Raw genomic sequence first — 17,247 nt, forward strand, 5'->3', positions numbered from 1 at the left:
GATGGCTTTGACCGAGAGCACATGGACAGGATGGGCTTTGACTGAGAGCCCCCAGACAGGATGGGCTTTGACCGAGAGCTCGTGGAAAGGATGGGCTTTGACCGAGAGCTCGTGGACAGGATGGGCTTTGACCGAGAGCCCCCGGACAGGCTGGGCTTTGACCGAGAGCCCCCGGACAGGATGGGCTTTAACCAAGAGCTCGTGGACAGGATGGGCTTTGACCGAGAGCCCCCGGACAGGATGGGCTTTGACCAAGATCCCCTGGACAGGATGAGCTTTGACCAAGACCCCCCGGACAGAATGGGCTTTGACCGAAAGCCCCTGGACAGGATGAGCTCTGACCGAGAGCCCCTGGACAGGATGAGCTTTGACCGAGTGCCCCTGGACAGGATGAGCTTTGACCGAGAGCCCCTGGACAGGATGAGCTTTGACCGAGAGCCCCTGGACAGGATGAGTTTTGAGCGAGAGCCCCCGGACAGGATGGGGTTTGATCGAGAGCCCCCGGACAGGCTGGGCTTTGACCGAGAGCCCCTGGACAGTGTGGGCTTTGACCGAGAGCTCGTGGACAGGATGGGCTTTGACCGAGAGCTCATGGACAGGATGGGCTTTGACCGAGAGCCCCCGGACTGTTTAGGCTTCGACCGAGAGCCCCCGGACAGGTTGGGCTATGACCGAGAGCTCGTGGACAGGATGGGCTTTGACCGAGAGCCCCCGGACAGGATGGGCTTTGACCAAGAGCTCGTGGACAGGATGGGCTTTGACCTAGAGCCCCCGGACAGGATGTGCTTTGACCGAGAGCTCGTGGACAGTATGGGCTTTGACCGAAAGCCCCTGCACAGGATGGGCTTTGGACGAAAGCCCCCGGACAGGGCGTGCTTTTACCGAGAGCCCCTGGACAGGATGGGCTTTGACCGAGAGCCCCCGGACAGGATGGGCTTTGACCGAGAGCCCCTGGACAGGATGGCGTCGACCGAGCGCTCGTGGACAGCTTGGGCTTTGACCGAGAGCTCGTGGACAGGATGGGCTTTGACCGAGAGCCCCCGGACAGGATTGGCTTTGACCGAGAGCTCGTGGACAGGATGGGTTTTGACTGAGAGCCCCCGGACAGGATGGGCTTTGACCGAGAGCCCCCGGACAGGGCGGGCTTTGACCGAGAGCCCCTGGACAGGATGGGCTTTGACTGAGATAACCCGGACAGGATGGGCTTTGACCGAGAGCCCCCGGACAGAATGGGCTTTGACCGAGAGCCCCTGGACAGGATGGCTTTGACCGAGAGCTCGTGGACAGGATGGGCTTTGACCGAGAGCCCCCGGACAGGATGGGCTTTGACCGAGAGCCCCTGGACAGGATGGGCTTTGACCGAGAGCCCCCGGACAGGATGGGCTTTGACCGAGAGCCCCTGGACAGGATGGGCTTTGACCGAGAGCCCCCGGACAGAATGGGCTTTGACCGAGAGCCCCTGGACAGGATGGGCTTTGACCGAGAGTCCCCAGACAGGGTGGGCTTTGACCGAGAGCCCCTGGACAGGATGGCTTTTGACCGAGCGTCCCTGGAAAGGATGGGGTTCGACCGGGAGCCCTCGGACAGTTTAGGCTTTGACCGAGAGGTCGTGGACAGGATAGGCTTTGACCGAGAGCCCCTGGACAGGATGTGCTTTGACCGAGAGCTCGTGGACAGGATAGACTTTGACCCAGAGCCCCCGGACAGGATGGGCTTTGACCGAGAGCCCCCGGACAGGATGGGCTTTGACCGAGAGCTCTTGGACAGGATGGGCTTTGACCGAGAATCCCTGGACAGGATTGACTTTTACCGAGAGCCCCTGTACAGGATGGTCTTTAACCGAGAGCCCCTGGACAGGATGTGCTTTGACCGAGAGCTAGTGGACAGGATGGCTTTGACCGAGAGCTCATGGACAGGATGAGCTTTGACCGAGAGCTCGTCGATAGGATGGGCTTTGACTGAGAGCCCCTGGACAGGATGGGCTTTGACCGAGAGCCCCCAGACAGGATGGGCTTTGACCGAGAGACCTCGGACAGGGTGGGCTTTGACCGAGAGCCCCTGGACAGGATGGGCTTTGACCGAGAGCACATAGACAGGATGGCCTTTGACCGAGAGCCCCTGTACAGGATGTGCTTTGACCGAGAGCCCCTGGACAGGATGGCCTTTGACCGAGAGCCCCTGTACAGGATGGGCTTTGACCGAGAGCCCTCGGACAGGATGGGCTTTGACCGAGAGCCCCCGGACAGGATGGCCTTTGACCGAGAGCCCCTGTACAGGATGGGCTTTGACTGAGAGCTCGTGGACAGGATGGCCTTTGACCGAGAGCCCCTGTACAGGATGGGCTTTGACCGAGAGACCTCGGACAGGGTGAACTTTGACCGAGAGCCCTTCGACAGGATGGGCTTTGACCGAGAGCCCCTGGACAGGGTGGCCTTTGACCGAGAGCCCCTGGAAAGGATGGGCTTTGACCGAGAGCCCCCGGACAGTTTAGGCTTTGCCCAAGAGCTCCTGGACAGGATGGGCTTTGAACCAGAGCCCCCGGACAGAGTGGCCTTTGACCGAGAGCCCCTGGACAGGATGGGCTTAAACTGAGAGCCCCCGGATATGATGGCTTTGACTGAGTGTCCCCAGACAGGATGGGCTTTGACCGAGAGCTCATGGACAGGATGGGCTTTGACCGAGAGCCCCTGGACAGGATGGCTTTTGACCGACAGCCCCTGGAAAGGATGGGCTTTGACCGAGAGCCCCCGGACAGTTTAGGCTTTGACCAAGAGCTCGTGGACAGGATAGGTTTTGACCGAGAGCTCGTGGACAGGATGGGCTTTGACCGAGAGCTCGTGGACAGGATAGGCTTTGATCGAGAGCCACTGGACAGGATGGCCTTTTACTGAGAGCCCCTGGAAAGGATGAGCTTTGACCTAGAACCCCCGGACAGTTTAGGCTTTGACCGATAGCTAGTGGACAGGATGGGCTTTGACCGAGAGCCTCGGACAGGATGGGCTTTGACCGAGAGCCCCTGGAAAGGATGACCTTTGACCGAGTGCCCCCGGACAGTTGAGGCTTTGACCGAGTGCTCGTGGATAGGATTGGCTTTGACCAAAAGCCCCTGGACAGGATGGGCTTTGAACGAGAGCTCGTCGATAGGATGGGTTTGACCGAGAGATCGTGGACAGGATGGGCTTTGACCGAGAGCCCCTGGACAGGATGGGCTTTGACCGAGAGCTCGTGGAAAGGATGGGCTTTGACCAAGAGCCCCTGGACAGGATGGGCTTTGACCGAGAGCCCCTGGAGAGGATGGGCTTTGATCGAGAGCTCGTGGACAGGATTGGCTTTGACCGAGAGCCCCTGGACAGGATGGGCTTTGACCGAGAGCCCCTGGACAGGATGAGCTTTGACCGAGAGCCCCCGGACAGGATGGGCTTTGACCGAGATCCCCTGGACAGGATGAGCTTTAACCAAGAGCCCCCGGACAGAATGGGCTTTGACCGAGAGCGCCTGGACAGGATGAGCTTTGACCGAGAGACCCTGGACAGGATGAGCTTTGACCGAGTGCCCCTGGACAGGATGAGCTTTGACCGAGAGCCCCTGGACAGGATGAGCTTTGACCGAGAGCCCCTGGAAAGGGTGAGCTTTGACCAAGAGCCCCCGGACAGGATGGGCTTTGACCGAGAGCCCCCGGACAGGCTGGGCTTTGAACGAAAGCCCCTGGACAGGGTGGGCTTTGACCGAGAGCACGTGGACAGGATGGGCTTTGACCGAGAGCTCATGGAAAGGATGGGCTTTGACCGAGAGCCCCCGGACAGGCTGGGCTTTGACCGAGAGCCCCCGGACAGGATGGGCTTTGACCGAGAGCTCGTGGACAGGATGGGCTTTGACCGAGAGCCCCCGGACAGGATGGGCTTTGACCGAGAGCTCGTGGACAGTATGGGCTTTGACCGAGAGCCCCCGGACAGGATGGGCTTTGACCGAGAGCTCGTGGACAGGATGGGCTTTGACCGAGAGCCCCTGTACAGGATGGGCTTTGACCGAGAGCCCCCGGACAGGGCGGGCTTTGAACGAGAGCCCCTGGACAGGATGGGCTTTGACTGAGAGCCCCCAGACAGGATGGGCTTTGACCAAGAGCCCCCGGACAGGATGGGCTTTGACCGAGAGCCCCTGGACAGGATGGCTTTGACCGACAGCTCGTGGACAGGATGGGCTTTGACCGAGAGCTCGTGGAGAGGATGGGCTTTGACTGAGAGCCGCCGGACAGGCTTGGCTTGGACAGGATTGGCTTTGACCGAGAGCTCGTGGACAGGATGGGCTTTGACCGAGAGCCCCCGGACAGGATGGGCTTTGACCGAGAGCTCGTGGACAGGATGGGGCTTTGACCGAGAGCTCGTGGACAGGATGGGCTTTGACCGAGAGCCCCTGGACACGACCGATGGGCTTTGACCGAGAGCCACTGGACAGGATGGCTTTGACCGAGAGTCCCCAGACAGGATGGGCTTTGACCGAGAGCCCTTGGACAGGATGGCTTTTGACCGAGAGCCCCTGGAAAGGATGGGGTTCGACCGGGAGCCCTCGGACAGTTTAGGCTTTGACCGAGAGATCATGGACAGGATAGGCTTTGACCGAGAGTCCCTGTACAGGATGTGCTTTGACCGAGAGTTCGTGGACAGGATAGACTTTGACCGAGAGCCCCCGGACAGGATGGGCTTTGACCGAGAGCACCCTGACAGGATGGGCTTTGACTGAGAGCTCTTGGACAGGATGGGCTTTGACCGAGAGCACCCTGGACAGGATGGGCTTTGACCGAGAGCCCCTGGACAGGATGGCTTTGACCGAGAGATCGTGGACAGGATAGGCTTTGACCGAGAGCCCCTGCACAGGATGGGCTTTGACCGAGAGTCCCCGGACAGGATGGGCTTTGACCGAGAGCCCCTGTAGAGAATGGGCTTTTACCGAGAATCCCTGGACAGGATGGGCTTTGACCGAGAGCCCCTGGACAGGATGGGCTTTGAACGAGAGCCGCTGGACAGGATGGGCTTTGTTCGAGAGCTCGTGGACAGGATGGCTTTGACTGAGAGCACATGGACAGAATGGGCTTTGACTGAGAGCCTCCAGACAGGATGGGCTTTGACCGAGAGCTCATGGACAGGATGGGCTTTGACCGAGAGGTCGTGGACAGGATGGGCTTTGACCGAAAACCCCCGGACAGGATGGGCTTTGACCGAGAGCCCCTGGACAGGATGGCTTTGACCGAGAGCTCGTGGACAGGATGGGCTTTGACCGAGAGCTCGTGGACAGGATGGGCTTTGACCGAGAGCCCCTGGACAGGATGGGCTTTGACCGAGAGCCCCCGGACAGGATGGGCTTTGACCGAGAGCCCCTGTACAGGATGGGCTTTGACCGAGAGCCCCTGGACAGGATGGGCTTTGACCGAGAGCCCCTGTACAGGATGGGCTTTGACCGAGAGTCCCCAGACAGGGTGGGCTTTGACCGAGAGCTCGTGGACAGGATGGCTTTTGACCGAGAGCCACTGGACAGGATGGCCTTTTACCGAGAGCCCCTGGAAAGGATGAGCTTTGACCTAGAACCCCCGGACAGTTTAGGCTTTGACCGAGAGCTCGTGGACAGGATGGGCTTTGACCGAGAGCTCGTCGATAGGATGGGCTTTGACCGAGAGATCGTGGAAAGGATGGGCTTTGACCAAGAGCCCCTGGACAGGATGGGCTTTGACCGAGAGCCCCTGGAGAGGATGGGCTTTGACTGAGAGCTCGTGGACAGGATGGGCTTTGACCGAGAGCCCCTGGACAGGATGAGCTTTGACCGAGAGCCCCCGGACAGGATGGGCTTTGACCGAGATCCCCTGGACAGGATGAGCTTTGACCGAGTGCCCCTGGACAGGATGAGCTTTGACCGAGAGCCCCCGGACAGAATGGGCTTTGACCGAGAGCCCCTGGACAGGATGAGCTTTGACCGAGAGACCCTGGTCAGGATGAGCTTTGACCGAGTGCCCCTGGACAGGATGAGCTTTGACCGAGAGCCCCCGGACAGAATGGGCTTTGACCGAGAGCCCCTGGACAGGATGAGCTTTGACCGAGAGCCCCTGGACAGGATGAGCTTTGACCGAGAGCCCCTGGACAGGGTGAGCTTTGACCAAGAGCCCCCGGACAGGATGGGCTTTGACCGAGAGCCCCCGGACAGGCTGGGCTTTGACCGAGAGCCCCTGGACAGGGTGGGCTTTGACCGAGAGCTCGTGGAAAGGATGGGCTTTGACCGAGAGCTCATGGAAAGGATGAGCTTTGACCGAGAGCCCCCGGAGAGGCTGGGCTTTGACCGAGAGCCCCCGGACAGGATGGGCTTTGACCGAGAGCTCGTGGACAGGATGGGCTTTGACCGAGAGCCCCCGGACAGGATGGGCTTTGACCGAGAGCTCGTGGACAGGATGGGCTTTGACCGAGAGCCCCTGGACAGGATGGGCTTTGACCGAGAGCTCGTGGACAGGATGGGCTTTGACCGAGAGCCCCCGGACAGGGCGGGCTTTGAACGAGAGCCCCTGGACAGGATGGGCTTTGACCGAGAGCCCCTGGACAGGATGGCTTTGACCGACAGCTCATGGACAGGATGGGCTTTGACCGAGAGCTCGTGGACAGGATGGGCTTTGACTGAGAGCCCCCGGACAGGATTGGCTTTGACCGAGAGCTCGTGGACAGGATGGGCTTTGACCGAGAGCCCCCGGACAGGATGGGCTTTGACCGCGAGCCCCCGGGCAGGGCGGGCTTTGACCGAGAGACCCTGGACAGGATGGTTTTGACTGAGAGACCCCGGACAGGATGGGCTTTGACCGAGAGCCCCCGGATAGGATGGGCTTTGACCGAGAGCCCCTGGACAGGATGGCTTTGACCGAGAGCTCGTGGACAGGATGGGCTTTGACCGAGAGCTCGTGGACAGGATGGGCTTTGACCGAGAGCCCCCGGACAGGGCGGGCTTTGACCGAGAGCCCCTGGACAGGATGGGCTTTGACTGAGAGACCCCGGACAGGATGGGCTTTGACCGAGAGCCCCCGGACAGGATGGGCTTTGACCGAGAGCCCCTGGACAGGATGGCTTTGACCGAGAGCTCGTGGACAGGATGGGCTTTGACCGAGAGCTCGTGGACAGGATGGGCTTTGACCGAGAGCCACTGGGCAGGATGGGCTTTGACCGAGAGCCCCTGGACAGGATGGCTTTGACCGAGAGCCCCTGGACAGGATGGGCTTTGACCGAGAGCCGCTGGACAGGATGGGCTTTGTTCGAGAGCTCGTGGACAGGATGGCTTTGACCGAGAGCACATGGACAGGATGGGCTTTGACTGAGAGCCCCCAGACAGGATGGGCTTTGACCGAGAGCTCGTGGACAGGATGGGCTTTGAACGAGAGCTCGTGGACAGGATGGGCTTTGACCGAGAGCCCCCGGACAGAATGGGCTTTGACCGAGAGCTCGTGGACTGGATGGGCTTTGACCGAGAGCCCCCGGACAGGATGGGCTTTGACCGAGAGCTCGTGGACAGGATGGGCTTTGACCGAGAGACCCTTGACAGGATGAGCTTTGACCGAGTGCCCCTGGACAGGATGAGCTTTGACCGAGAGCCCCTGGACAGGATGAGCTTTGACCGAGAGCCCCTGGACAGGGTGAGCTTTGACCAAGAGCCCCCGGACAGGATGGGCTTTGACCGAGAGCCCCCGGACAGGCTGGGCTTTGATCGAGAGCCCCTGGACAGGGTGGGCTTTGACCGAGAGCTCGTGGACAGGATGGGCTTTGACCGAGAGCTCATGGAAAGGATGGGCTTTGACCGAGAGCCCCCGGACAGGCTGGGCTTTGACCGAGAGCCCCCGGACAGGATGGGCTTTGACCGAGAGCTCGTGGACAGGATGGGCTTTGACCGAGAGCCCCCGGACAGGATGGGCTTTGACCAAGAGCTCGTGGAACGGATGGGCTTTGACCGAGAGCCCCTGTACAGGATGGGCTTTGACCGAGAGACCCCGGACAGGGCGGGCTTTGAACGAGAGCCCCTGGACAGGATGGGCTTTGACTGAGAGCCCCCAGACAGGATGGTCTTTGACCGAGAGCTCGTGGACAGGATGGTCTTTGACCGAGAGCCCCCGGACAGGATGGGCTTTGACCGAGAGCCCCTGGACAGGATGGGCTTTGACCGAGAGCCCCCGGAGAGAATGGGCTTTGACCGAGAGCTCGTGGACAGGATGGGCTTTGACCGAGAGCCCCCGGACAGGATGGGCTTTGACCGAGAGCTCGTGGACAGGATGGGCTTTGAACGAGAGCCCCTGGACAGTATGGGCTTTGACTGAGAGCCCCCAGACAGGATGGGCTTTGACCGAGAGCCCCCGGACAGGATGGGCTTTGACCGAGAGCCCCTGGACAGGATGGCTTTGACCGACAGCTCATGGACAGGATGGGCTTTGACCGAAAGCTCGTGGACAGGATGGGCTTTGACCGAGAGCCCCCGGACAGGATGGGCTTTGACCGAGAGCTCGTGGACAGGATGGGCTTTGACCGAGAGCCCCCGGACAGGATGGGCTTTGACCGAGAGCTCGTGGAAAGGATGGGCTTTGACCGAGAGCCCCTGTACAGGATGGGCTTTGACCGAGAGACCCCGGACAGGGCGGGCTTTGAACGAGAGCCCCTGGACAGGATGGGCTTTGACTGAGAGCCCCCAGACAGGATGGTCTTTGACCGAGAGCTCGTGGACAGGATGGTCTTTGACCGAGAGCCCCCGGACAGGATGGGCTTTGACCGAGAGCCCCTGGACAGGATGGGCTTTGACCGAGAGCCCCCGGAGAGAATGGGCTTTGACCGAGAGCTCGTGGACAGGATGGGCTTTGACCGAGAGCCCCCGGACAGGATGGGCTTTGACCGAGAGCTCGTGGACAGGATGGGCTTTGAACGAGAGCCCCTGGACAGTATGGGCTTTGACTGAGAGCCCCCAGACAGGATGGGCTTTGACCGAGAGCCCCCGGACAGGATGGGCTTTGACCGAGAGCCCCTGGACAGGATGGCTTTGACCGACAGCTCATGGACAGGATGGGCTTTGACCGAAAGCTCGTGGACAGGATGGGCTTTGACCGAGAGCCCCCGGACAGGATGGGCTTTGACCGAGAGCTCGTGGACAGGATGGGCTTTGACCGAGAGCCCCCGGACAGGATGGGCTTTGACCGAGAGCTCGTCGACAGGATGGGCTTTGACCGAGAGCCCCTGTACAGGATGGGCTTTGACCGAGAGACCCCGGACAGGGCGGGCTTTGAACGAGAGCCCCTGGACAGGATGGGCTTTGACTGAGAGCCCCCAGACAGGATGGGCTTTGACCGAGAGCTCGTGGACAGGATGGGCTTTGACCGAGAGCCCCCAGACAGGATGGGCTTTGACCGAGAGCTCGTGGACAGGATGGGCTTTGACCGAGAGCCCCCGGACAGGATGGGCTTTGACCGAGAGCTCGTGGACAGGATGGGCTTTGACCGAGAGCCCCTGTACAGGATGGGCTTTGACCGAGAGACCCCGGACAGGGCGGGCTTTGAACGAGAGCCCCTGGACAGGATGGGCTTTGACTGAGAGCCCCCAGACAGGATGGGCTTTGACCGAGAGCCCTCGGACAGGATGGGCTTTGACCGAGAGCCCCTGGACAGGATGGCTTTGACCGACAGCTCATGGACAGGATGGGCTTTGACCGAGAGCTCGTGGACAGGATGGGCTTTGACTGAGAGCCCCCGGACAGGATTGGCTTTGACCGAGAGCTCGTGGACAGGATGGGCTTTGACCGAGAGCCCCCGGACAGGATGGGCTTTGACCGCGAGCCCCCGGACAGGGCGGGCTTTGACCGAGAGCCCCTGGACAGGATGGTTTTGACTGAGAGACCCCGGACAGGATGGGCTTTGACCGAGAGCCCCCGCACAGAATGGGCTTTGACCGAGAGCCCCTGGACAGGATGGCTTTGATCGAGAGCTCGTGGACAGGATGGGCTTTGACCGAAAACCCCCGGACAGGATGGGCTTTGACCGAGAGCCCCTGGACAGGATGGCTTTGACCGAGAGCTCGTGGACAGGATGGGCTTTGACCGAGAGCTCGTGGACAGGATGGGCTTTGACCGAGAGCCCCTGGACAGGATGGGCTTTGACCGAGAGCCCCTGGACACGATGGCTTTGACAGAGAGCCACCGGACAGGATGGGCTTTGACCGAGAGCCCCTGGACAGGATGGGCTTTGACCGAGAGCCCCCGGACAGGATGGGCTTTGACCGAGAGCCCCTGTACAGGATGGGCTTTGACCGAGAGTCCCCAGACAGGGTGGGCTTTGACCGAGAGCTCGTGGACAGGATGGCTTTTGACCGAGAGCCACTGGACAGGATGGCCTTTTACCGAGAGCCCCTGGAAAGGATGAGCTTTGACCTAGAACCCCCGGACAGTTTAGGCTTTGACCGAGAGCTCGTGGACAGGATGGGCTTTGACCGAGAGCTCGTCGATAGGATGGGCTTTGACCGAGAGATCGTGGAAAGGATGGGCTTTGACCAAGAGCCCCTGGACAGGATGGGCTTTGACCGAGAGCCCCTGGAGAGGATGGGCTTTGACTGAGAGCTCGTGGACAGGATGGGCTTTGACCGAGAGCACCTGGACAGGATGGGCTTTGACCGAGAGCCCCTGGACAGGATGAGCTTTGATCGAGAGCCCCCGGACAGGATGGGCTTTGACCGAGATCCCCTGGACAGGATGAGCTTTGACCGAGTGCCCCTGGACAGGATGAGCTTTGACCGAGAGCCCCCGGACAGAATGGGCTTTGACCGAGAGCCCCTGGACAGGATGAGCTTTGACCGAGAGACCCTGGTCAGGATGAGCTTTGACCGTGTGCCCCTGGACAGGATGAGCTTTGACCGAGAGCCCCCGGACAGAATGGGCTTTGACCGAGAGCCCCTGGACAGGATGAGCTTTGACCGAGAGCCCCTGGACAGGATGAGCTTTGACCGAGAGCCCCTGGACAGGGTGAGCTTTGACCAAGAGCCCCCGGACAAGATGGGCTTTGACCGAGAGCCCCCGGACAGGCTGGGCTTTGACCGAGAGCACCTGGACAGGGTGGGCTTTGACCGAGAGCTCGTGGACAGGATGGGCTTTGACCGAGAGCTCATGGAAAGGATGAGCTTTGACCGAGAGCCCCCGGACAGGCTGGGCTTTGACCGAGAGCCCCCGGACAGGATGGGCTTTGACCGAGAGCTCGTGGACAGGATGGGCTTTGACCGAGAGCCCCCGGACAGGATGGGCTTTGACCGAGAGCTCGTGGACAGGATGGGCTTTGACCGAGAGCCCCTGGACAGGATGGGCTTTGACCGAGAGCTCGTGGACAGGATGGGCTTTGACCGAGAGCCCCCGGACAGGGCGGGCTTTGAACGAGAGCCCCTGGACAGGATGGGCTTTGACCGAGAGCCCCTGGACAGGATGGCTTTGACCGACAGCTCATGGACAGGATGGGCTTTGACCGAGAGCTCGTGGACAGGATGGGCTTTGACTGAGAGCCCCCGGACAGGATTGGCTTTGACCGAGAGCTCGTGGACAGGATGGGCTTTGACCGAGAGCCCCCGGACAGGATGGGCTTTGACCGTGAGCCCCCGGGCAGGGCGGGCTTTGACCGAGAGCCCCTGGACAGGATGGTTTTGACTGAGAGACCCCGGACAGGATGGGCTTTGACCGAGAGCCCCCGGATAGGATGGGCTTTGACCGAGAGCCCCTGGACAGGATGGCTTTGACCGAGAGCTCGTGGACAGGATGGGCTTTGACCGAGAGCTCGTGGACAGGATGGGCTTTGACCGAGAGCCCCCGGACAGGATGGGCTTTGACTGAGAGACCCCGGACAGGATGGGCTTTGACCGAGAGCCCCCGGACAGGATGGGCTTTGACCGAGAGCCCCTGGACAGGATGGCTTTGACCGAGAGCTCGTGGACAGGATGGGCTTTGACCGAGAGCTCGTGGACAGGATGGGCTTTGACCGAGAGCCACTGGGCAGGATGGGCTTTGACCGAGAGCCCCTGGACAGGATGGCTTTGACCGAGAGCCCCTGGACAGGATGGGCTTTGACCGAGAGCCCCCAGACAGGATGGTCTTTGAACGAGAGCCCCTGGACAGGATGGCTTTGACCGAGAGCTCGTGGACAGGATGGGCTTTGGCCGAGAGCTCGTGGACAGGATGGGCTTTGACCGAGAGCCCCTGGACAGGATGGGCTTTGACCGAGAGCCCCTGGACAGGATGGGCTTTGACCGAGAGCCCCTGGACAGGATGGGCTTTGACCGAGAGTCCCCGGACAGGATGGGCTTTCACCGAGAGACCCTGGACAGGATGGGCTTTGACTGAGAGCCCCCGGACAGGATGGGCTTTGACTGAGAGCCCCCAGACAGGATGGGCTTTGACCGAGAGCAACTGGAGAGGATGGGCTTTTACCGAGAATTCCTGGACAGGATGGGCTTTGACCGAGAGCCCCTGGACAGGATGGGCTTTGACCGAGAGCCGCTGGACAGGATGGGCTTTGTTCGAGAGCTCGTGGACAGGATGGCTTTGACCGAGAGCACATGGACAGGATGGGCTTTGACTGAGAGCCCCCAGACAGGATGGGCTTTGACCGAGAGCTCGTGGACAGGATGGGCTTTGAACGAGAGCTCGTGGACAGGATGGGCTTTGACCGAGAGCCCCCGGACAGGATGGGCTTTGACCGAGAGCTCGTGGACTGGATGGGCTTTGACCGAGAGCCCCCGGACAGGATGGGCTTTGACCGAGAGCTCGTGGACAGGATGGGCTTTGATCGAGAGACCCTGGACAGGATGAGCTTTGACCGAGTGCCCCTGGACAGGATGAGCTTTGACCGAGAGCCCCTGGACAGGATGAGCTTTGACCGAGAGCCCCTGGACAGGGTGAGCTTTGACCAAGAGCCCCCGGACAGGATGGGCTTTGACCGAGAGCCCCCGGACAGGCTGGGCTTTGATCGAGAGCCCCTGGACAGGGTGGGCTTTGACCGAGAGCTCGTGGACAGGATGGGCTTTGACCGAGAGCTCATGGAAAGGATGGGCTTTGACCGAGAGCCCCCGGACAGGCTGGGCTTTGACCGAGAGCCCCCGGACAGGATGGGCTTTGACCGAGAGCTCGTGGACAGGATGGGCTTTGACCGAGAGCCCCCGGACAGGATGGGCTTTGACCGAGAGCTCGTGGACAGGATGGGCTTTGACCGAGAGCCCCTGTACAGGATGGGCTTTGACCGAGAGACCCCGGACAGGGCGGGCTTTGAACGAGAGCCCCTGGACAGGATGGGCTTTGACTGAGAGCCCCCAGACAGGATGGTCTTTGACCGAGAGCTCGTGGACAGGATGGGCTTTGACCGAGAGCCCCCGGACAGGATGGGCTTTGACCGAGAGCCCCTGGACAGGATGGGCTTTGACCGAGAGCCCCCGGAGAGAATGGGCTTTGACCGAGAGCTCGTGGACAGGATGGGCTTTGACCGAGAGCCCCCGGACAGGATGGGCTTTGACCGAGAGCTCGTGGACAGGATGGGCTTTGAACGAGAGCCCCTGGACAGTATGGGCTTTGACTGAGAGCCCCCAGACAGGATGGGCTTTGACCGAGAGCCCCCGGACAGGATGGGCTTTGACCGAGAGCCCCTGGACAGGATGGCTTTGACCGACAGCTCATGGACAGGATGGGCTTTGACCGAGAGCTCATGGACAGGATGGGCTTTGACCGAGAGCCCGCGGACAGGATGGGCTTTGACCGAGAGCTCGTGGACAGGATGGGCTTTGACCGAGAGCCCCCGGACAGGATGGGCTTTGACCGAGAGCTCGTGGACAGGATGGGCTTTGACCGAGAGCCCCTGTACAGGATGGGCTTTGACCGAGAGACCCCGGACAGGGCGGGCTTTGAACGAGAGCCCCTGGACAGGATGGGCTTTGACTGAGAGCCCCCAGACAGGATGGGCTTTGACCGAGAGCTCGTGGACAGGATGGGCTTTGACCGAGAGCCCCCGGACAGGATGGGCTTTGACCGAGAGCTCGTGGACAGGATGGGCTTTGACCGAGAGCCCCCGGACAGGATGGGCTTTGACCGAGAGCTCGTGGACAGGATGGGCTTTGACCGAGAGCCCCTGTACAGGATGGGCTTTGACCGAGAGACCCCGGACAGGGCGGGCTTTGAACGAGAGCCCCTGGACAGGATGGGCTTTGACTGAGAGCCCCCAGACAGGATGGGCTTTGACCGAGAGCCCTCGGACAGGATGGGCTTTGACCGAGAGCCCCTGGACAGGATGGCTTTGACCGACAGCTCATGGACAGGATGGGCTTTGACCGAGAGCTCGTGGACAGGATGGGCTTTGACTGAGAGCCCCCGGACAGGATTGGCTTTGACCGAGAGCTCATGGACAGGATGGGCTTTGACCGAGAGCCCCCGGACAGGATGGGCTTTGACCGCGAGCCCCCGGACAGGGCGGGCTTTGACCGAGAGCCCCTGGACAGGATGGTTTTGACTGAGAGCCCCCGGACAGGCTGGGCTTTGACCGAGAGCCCCCGGACAGGATGGGCTTTGACCGAGAGCTCGTGGACAGGATGGGCTTTGACCGAGAGCCCCCGGACAGGATGGGCTTTGACCGAGAGCTCGTGGACAGGATGGGCTTTGACCGAGAGCCCCTGGACAGGATGGGCTTTGACCGAGAGGTCGTGGACAGGATGGGCTTTGACCGAGAGCCCCCGGACAGGGCGGGCTTTGAACGAGAGCCCCTGGACAGGATGGGCTTTGACCGAGAGCCCCTGGACAGGATGGCTTTGACCGACAGCTCATGGACAGGATGGGCTTTGACCGAGAGCTCATGGACAGGATGGGCTTTGACTGAGAGCCCCCGGACAGGATTGGCTTTGACCGAGAGCTCGTGGACAGGATGGGCTTTGACCGAGAGCCCCCGGACAGGATGGGCTTTGACCGCGAGCCCCCGGGCAGGGCGGGCTTTGACCGAGAGCCCCTGGACAGGATGGTTTTGACTGAGAGACCCCGGACAGGATGGGCTTTGACCGAGAGCCCCCGGATAGGATGGGCTTTGACCGAGAGCCCCTGGACAGGATGGCTTTGACCGAGAGCTCGTGGACAGGATGGGCTTTGACCGAGAGCTCGTGGACAGGATGGGCTTTGACCGAGAGCCCCCGGACAGGATGGGCTTTGACTGAGAGACCCCGGACAGGATGGGCTTTGACCGAGAGCCCCCGGACAGGATGGGCTTTGACCGAGAGCCCCTGGACAGGATGGCTTTGACCGAGAGCTCGTGGACAGGATGGGCTTTGACCGAGAGCTCGTGGACAGGATGGGCTTTGACCGAGAGCCACTGGGCAGGATGGGCTTTGACCGAGAGCCCCTGGACAGGATGGCTTTGACCGAGAGCCCCTGGACAGGATGGGCTTTGACCGAGAGCCCCCGAACAGGATGGTCTTTGAACGAGAGCCCCTGGACAGGATGGCTTTGACCGAGAGCTCGTGGACAGGATGGGCTTTGGCCGAGAGCTCGTGGACAGGATGGGCTTTGACCGAGAGCCCCTGGACAGGATGGGCTTTGACCGAAAGCCCCTGGACAGGATGGGCTTTGACCGAGAGCCCCTGGACAGGATGGGCTTTGACCGAGAGTCCCCAGACAGGATGGGCTTTGACCGAGAGACCCTGGACAGGATGGGCTTTGACTGAGAGCCCCCGGACAGGATGGGCTTTGACTGAGAGCCCCCAGACAGGATGGGCTTTGACCGAGAGCAACTGGAGAGGATGGGCTTTTACCGAGAATTCCTGGACAGGATGGGCTTTGACCGAGAGCCCCTGGACAGGATGGGCTTTGACCGAGAGCCGCTGGACAGGATGGGCTTTGTTCGAGAGCTCGTGGACAGGATGGCTTTGACCGAGAGCACATGGACAGGATGGGCTTTGACTGAGAGCCCCCAGACAGGATGGGCTTTGACCGAGAGCTCGTGGACAGGATGGGCTTTGAACGAGAGCTCGTGGACAGGATGGGCTTTGACCGAGAGCCCCCGGACAGGATGGGCTTTGACCGAGAGCTCGTGGACTGGATGGGCTTTGACCGAGAGCCCCCGGACAGGATGGGCTTTGACCGAGAGCTCGTGGACAGGATGGGCTTTGATCGAGAGACCCTGGACAGGATGAGCTTTGACCGAGTGCCCCTGGACAGGATGAGCTTTGACCGAGAGCCCCTGGACAGGATGAGCTTTGACCGAGAGCCCCTGGACAGGGTGAGCTTTGACCAAGAGCCCCCGGACAGGATGGGCTTTGACCGAGAGCCCCCGGACAGGCTGGGCTTTGATCGAGAGCCCCTGGACAGGGTGGGCTTTGACCGAGAGCTCGTGGACAGGATGGGCTTTGACCGAGAGCTCATGGAAAGGATGGGCTTTGACCGAGAGCCCCCGGACAGGCTGGGCTTTGACCGAGAGCCCCCGGACAGGATGGGCTTTGACCGAGAGCTCGTGGACAGGATGGGCTTTGACCGAGAGCCCCCGGACAGGATGGGCTTTGACCGAGAGCTCGTGGACAGGATGGGCTTTGACCGAGAGCCCCTGTACAGGATGGGCTTTGACCGAGAGACCCCGGACAGGGCGGGCTTTGAACGAGAGCCCCTGGACAGGATGGGCTTTGACTGAGAGCCCCCAGACAGGATGGTCTTTGACCGAGAGCTCGTGGACAGGATGGGCTTTGACCGAGAGCCCCCGGACAGGATGGGCTTTGACCGAGAGCCCCTGGACAGGATGGGCTTTGACCGAGAGCCCCCGGAGAGAATGGGCTTTGACCGAGAGCTCGTGGACAGGATGGGCTTTGACCGAGAGCCCCCGGAGAGGATGGGCTTTGACCGAGAGCTCGTGGACAGGATGGGCTTTGAACGAGAGCCCCTGGACAGTATGGGCTTTGACTGAGAGCCCCCAGACAGGATGGGCTTTGACCGAGAGCCCCCGGACAGGATGGGCTTTGACCGAGAGCCCCTGGACAGGATGGCTTTGACCGACAGCTCATGGACAGGATGGGCTTTGACCGAGAGCTCATGGACAGGATGGGCTTTGACCGAGAGCCCCCGGACAGGATGGGCTTTGACCGAGAGCTCGTGGACAGGATGGGCTTTGACCGAGAGCCCCCGGACAGGATGGGCTTTGACCGAGAGCTCGTGGACAGGATGGGCTTTGACCGAGAGCCCCTGTACAGGATGGGCTTTGACCGAGAG

Source organism: Somniosus microcephalus, chromosome 8, assembly GCF_052327205.1.
Source record: "Somniosus microcephalus isolate GS21.2 chromosome 8, FLI_Smic_1.0, whole genome shotgun sequence".
Taxonomy (NCBI): domain Eukaryota; kingdom Metazoa; phylum Chordata; class Chondrichthyes; order Squaliformes; family Somniosidae; genus Somniosus; species Somniosus microcephalus.